This window comes from Heloderma suspectum, chromosome 7 (genome assembly GCF_057233095.1).
Source record: "Heloderma suspectum isolate Gila_16-S chromosome 7, 16-S_ref, whole genome shotgun sequence".
Taxonomy (NCBI): domain Eukaryota; kingdom Metazoa; phylum Chordata; class Lepidosauria; order Squamata; family Helodermatidae; genus Heloderma; species Heloderma suspectum.
The window spans coordinates 50,525,968-50,531,967 of NC_139464.1; the positions used below are offsets into that span (position 1 = coordinate 50,525,968).

The following is a 6,000-nucleotide window of genomic DNA, read 5'->3' on the forward strand; positions in this document are numbered from 1 at the left end:
ATCTTGTGAATTCCAATATGAAATGACCTGATCTGTGTCTCCTGGACAAATGTGCACATCAGAACATAGCTATCATATGGATTTTGCACTTCTCAGAATGCTGTAATGCAGTTTTCAGCTCAAAAAATGGTATCAAAATAGATTACAATGTTTATTCTACATCTGGAAATGCAGATTTTGAGATAACATACATCAAAATACAGATTTAAATATGTATTTAAATGCAATGTTTGGTGGATTTCAATGTGGAAAAAGAATAGAACAGACTTCTGAATGATCACATGCAAAAAATGTCACAGACCGGAAACAGACTGATCTGTCCATGGTAGTATGAAATTGCCAACATGTGTAAGATTCACATGTCACCACCAATACTCAGAAAGTAACGCTGTGTCAGAATTCAAACCCCCCACACAACTGCATTTCCATGGACAGGAAATCAGCACATGCAGACTTTTCGTGGGTATGTAAATGTGCTGAAAATTAGCTTGAGGTTAGGGTTTGACAACCCAAATTATGCTGGGCTAATTTGGGATTCTCTTGAAGCACTGCAGTATGGGACAGGGACAGACGTTGGAGTTCTAGATCCTTCAGATACTATTTATTTAGAAGTGCAAGATAACTAAAGGGAAGGGCAAGGACTGTATACAATTCTGACAAAGTTACTGGCATGAGGATTTGGCTTCTGTTATACTCCTTCATCATCTTCTCCTCTCAATCCCTGGCAGCAACAGAAATATTTTGTGTCAGCAGCGCAGAGAGTGGGAATCCCAATCTGTTCAGTGTTTATGTGGAACACCTGCAGAGAGAACACTCCCTTCCTGATGGGTCAGGCTCTGATAGAAGGAGTTTTTGCAAGCTAAAAATACTATATGCATATTAAAATACTATAGCAATCAGTTTTCTTTTAAATACAAATGGTAGTTCACAGAATGAATAAAGAGTCTGCTCACCTTACTTGTGGATCTAATTGAGCATAGGAAGATGCCTTACACCAGGTCATAAGAGCGTAAGAAGATCCATGCTGGATCAGACCAAGGGTCCATCTAGTCCATCCAGCATTCTATTCACACAGTGGCCAACCAGCTGCCCACAGGAAACCCACAAGCAGCACATGAGTGTAACAGCATCCTCCTGCCCATGTTCCCCAGCAACTGGTGTACATAGGTTTACTATCACTGGAGGTAGCATATAGCCATCAGAACTAGTAGCCATTGATATCCTTCTCCTCCAGGAATCTGTTTAACCCCCTTTTAAAACCATCCAAATTGGTGGCCATCTCTAAGTATTGTGGTAGCGAATTCCATAGTTTAACTATGCACTGTGTGAAGGACTTCCTTTTATCAGTCCTGAATCTCCCACCAATCAGCTTCATAGGATGACCCCATGTCTGAAAGAGGTCAGACTATTTGCCTAGTCTGTCAAGTACTGTCTATGCTTGCAGTGGCTGTCTAGTGTCTCAGGTAGAGATCTTCCTGCTGCCCAATCCTTTTTTTAACAGGAAATGCCAGGGATTGAATCTGGGACCTTCTGTACACAAGGCATGTGCTCTACCAATGACCAATGGCCCTTCCCCAAATTACATCAACATCACTAATCAAACTGCTGCTGGTTTTAATGGAACTGAGTTGAGTCCTATGCATGTATGTTTTTTAGGCTGGGTTTGGCACTATGAATATGTGTTGAATGAACATGCGTGGCTTACAGCTACATGTGCTGCTGCTTTCCTGCTGTCTTTCAAACCTATCAACCTATTATAGCACAAGTGAGAGGAAATTGGGGGGCTACATCTCATAGTAAAACCATGATGAATATAAGAGAACCTTTGAGATACTTGCAGTAGTGAGTGAATTACAATTGCCCAATTCTTTTTTTATCTTAGAACCTCTTTCTTTTGTCCCTTTCCTGTTTACTCACAATGTTATGGAAAGGGTGGAAGAACACACATTGACCTTAAAGGGATATTTGTATTCAGAGCTCCTGCACCCACAAAAACTTCCCTGTTGATGTCAATAGAGGTACCAGAGCAATACATGCAAATAAAGCCTCTCTGTTAAAATAAACCACAGGTGGGAAGTTGTAAAGTATTTTAAATAACAGACTTTCTCATCACTAGGTTTGATTAACTGTTTAACTTTGTCTGTATTCATACAGTATTTACTATTTTCACAAAGTGTCCTTGTGGGGGTGCAGCTCTTGTCAAGACTCATTGTACAATCTAGTCAGTTGAACTTGAAACTATATGTCCATATTTCTAGTATGTTTAAAACACAATAGTGCTTTAAACCTGGGACATCTTGTAATAAGTACCTAGACATCTTGCAATAGGTACCAGTACCAATAGATGAAGCTTTTGAAAGCTACAGCAACATGAGTATATGTTAGACTAGATCTATCTATATCTTACTAACTTTTCATTCATCTTCCTGCTGCAGTGTTTTCCTCTCATTAATGCAGTTCTTCTAACAGTATCATGTCACTATCCCCCCACTTTTCCAAATCCTTATATAGTCTGGTGACCTCAGTGTCAAATTCCTCTGCTTGAGAGCAGTTGTCTCTAACTCCCAAGGAACTGCCCATAAGGCAGATTGGATTTAATGTGTTTAAGGGCACAATCCCATGGCTGCTAGGCAGCAGCTAGACAGTGATAGGATTGGTCGGTTCCCAGAGAACCACCTCCCCACCACCACCACATTGTAGGCAGTGCAGATTGTCTCCATGCTCATAACAGCCATGCGGGGGGGAGGGGCGTTCCCAGGGGTGGGGCAGGAAGTTCATAAGTGCTGGTACGACACTTCCTACATGTTGTCCAGTCTCCCCACCAGTCTCCAATGTCCTCTGGCTAGACAGCCAAAATCAGCCATCTAGCCACAAATGCAGGGCAGCTGGAGCGCGGAGGAAACAATCCCCTCTGCACTCCACCCACCATGCACTGGAAAGGCAGTCGCCTCTGAGTTGACCGACTATCCCCATAGGATTGCTCCCTCCAGCGACAATTGTCACTTTTCAAATAGGATTACAGTCTGTGTGTTTTCTGTACACAATGGTAGAAAGAGAAGCCACTTTTCTTATGAAAATATTTCTGTAATATCTACCAACATTATACAAGTTCTAAAATAACATAATACAAAAGTAAACACTCAGTCTTATATATAATATTAACAATCTTGTCTTCTAAAATGTCAACAAGCACTACCACAAATAACTTTAAGAAGCACCCAAATATACCACTGTATACAGACAAACTATTTAGAGAGCTTCAAAATTAACCATATCAAGAACATTGAAAATAAAATATGTGCTTGAATGAAGAGTCTGTTCTGCTTTAGTTTTTAAGATATATTTCGAATCCATTAGGGACCTCTTCATCCCTGAATTATCTTCTGCTATTCTCACTATGGTACCAATACCTTTAATTTGTGTTTATACTATAATTGTCAGTCTCTGAAGGATAAACGTATCAGAATCTTTAAAAAAAATGCATATGTACATTACTGAAGAGTGTGCTGATAAAATATGCCTACAAGTAATGGGAGAATTTATCCTACTCTAAATTCCCTCTGTTTTTCTTGTTACTATATCACTGCTTTTCATCTATATTTATAGTACATGTTTATAGATTGATTTTAAGAACTTTCAGAATTTGCCAAATCTAGCTACCCAAAAAATCCTTACATACATTATTTTAGATTCAGTCTACTCCAACCTTTTTAGACCCATGAGTACATTTGGAATTTGAGAAACTGCTGCAGATACTACCACAAAATGGTTTCATGGAGGATGTCGCTGGAAGTGTTAGCTAACGCTAATACATGCAAATAAAGTCTCTCTGTTAAAATAAACCACAGGTGGGAAGTTGTAAAGTATTTTAAATAATAGGCTTTCTCATCACTAGGTTTGATTAACTGCTAATTTAAGTTAGCACTGATGCCCCTCAAGGTCTTCAACATGACTACTTCAGTCTTACAACTTTTCCTATGCAATCCTATACATGCCTTCTTTATAATAAGTGTCACTCAGTAAGATCTGCTCCCAAGGAAGTGTAAACAAGATTGCTGCCTTGGTCTATAGAAAACACATTTTGAACCCAATTTTCTTGCAGAAATATCTCTATACAGCATTGAACAATACAGCTTACTAACAACAAGTAGACAACTTTTCCCAGGCAGGAGCCATTTCCAGCATTCTGTTTGTATTACTGTAGAGAGGGGAACCTTAGGCCCGCAGGCCAAATCTGGCCCTCTGTGATTCTCCAGATGGTCACACCCCTTTCCCCCAGCCCTGCTTCTTCCCCCATATTTACTTACTAATCCTTTGGTGATTTCCTAGCTTTTGTGCAGTTTTTCCCCAGTCTAAAAGGCTGAAATTCCTCTCCTAAGGCTTAGTTACTGGCAGTAAGAACTTGAAGCTAAAATATACTCTGTGTGTGTGTGTGTGTGTGTGTGTTGGGCTCCACCCCTTTTGCCTTTGGCCCCACCCACAACTCAAATGTGGTGCCTGAGAACTTCTCTGCAGTTGAATTCAGCCCCCAGGCTGAAAGAGATTTCCACCCCTGTACTAATGAGTCAGAAAGCAATGATTGCTCTCACTTTAATATAACTTCATCTGGGTTGAGCAGCAAACTCTTCTTGGCAGATGAAGCAAATTGACATAAAATGGGCAAAATTGTCTTGAACATGATGTCAGAGATCAAGGCAACAATCTTGCTGCAGGGAATCACATCTGAATCAATCACAAAAGAGACAGGGCAACTCTCCAGACGAAACTTGGAGCAAGCCCTCCAGGAGGAGTATGAGAAACCCAGCATTCACACACACAGTTGTTTTGAATCCTGAAATACTTCCTCCACTATGCTCATCAGTTTCATTTCTTATAATAGGCATCTGAGATCAGACAATTCCAGCAGGAGTGGTGGCCACAGGATACAAGGTGAGAGGTGACACAGCATCCAACATTGGTTAGCAGCACTTACAGCCCAAACAAGCAATTTCCACAATGACTAATACTGGGTGTTTCAGAGAACATCTGCAACAGAAGGGGAAATTATTTTTCTGAAACATAGCCACTTTCTACGTAAGTAGCAGGTAATGTTCAGTGCCAAAGCTCGGATACATTAAACAGGATCCTAATTTTCAGAAAGTTTAACCTGTTAATTGTATTGTGTCAAGCTTGACATGCCCTAAAGCAGCAATTGCTTTGGAAACTAAGGCTGCATCCTAAGCAAACTTACTTTAAGAAAATTCTATCAACCAACAGAGTTTACTTCTAAGTAAATATGGCTGCGAGTGATGCATTTACTCATTCTGTTTCATTTGCATATATACAGATTCTTAAGGCACATATACACATGTGCAATATTTAAGAAGCTGGTGTTCCATGTAAGAACATCTTCAAGTAGTTTGCAGGTATGTAGTGATTACTATCTAGCCTTGAGTTTGGAAATGCTCAATGTTCTGTGTTTTTCCACTGAAGTAGATGATTCCATAAATGCACTTCATTTGCTTTGACAAACAGAGAAATTATCTGAGACATGGAGCTGGTGGTGCCTAATATCAGTTTGAAAATGGGGCCTTTAGTACAGAAACTTGATTTGCTTGGGGGAAATAAATGCAAACATAGAGGAGTTCGTTTTTCTTTCTCTCCAGAGATCCAGGCACAAAAACTCCTACAGAGCACAGGGTAGCCAGAGAATACAAGTCTGGGAGCTGGAGAACAGACATTGTTCCAGTAATTCTTTATCTGCAGCTGAAGACTTTAAAGCTTGAGCCTTCAGAGCCCCATCCAGGGTAGGGATGGACGAAAGTCCCTTACCTGGTCCCACAGCATTTTTCGGTGGGGGGGGAGGCGCTCCGTTTCTCCCCCCGAAATTCTTGGTGGGTGGGGAGGCGCCCCGTCCCTCCCCAGTGAAATTCTGGCCAGAGGGGAGCGCCCCGCCTCTCCGGCCGCGAAAGAAAAAAGTAGAGTAAAAAACAAAAAGTGATAGGCTACGTAAAGATTTAC

At 40.8% G+C, this 6,000-nt stretch overlaps 1 protein-coding gene across 1 annotated transcript in view; it reads right to left on the bottom strand.

Annotated features, from left to right (window-relative positions):
- Window positions 1-4,432, bottom strand: part of ANO4 (anoctamin 4) — a 183,989-nt gene extending 179,557 nt beyond the window's left edge. Inside the window, exon 1 of the mRNA XM_084811771.1 lies at window positions 4,308-4,432. The gene's annotated coding sequence lies outside the window, so the exon portion shown is untranslated. The remainder of the gene's footprint in view (window positions 1-4,307) is intronic.
- Window positions 4,433-6,000: the final 1,568 nt, after the last annotated feature.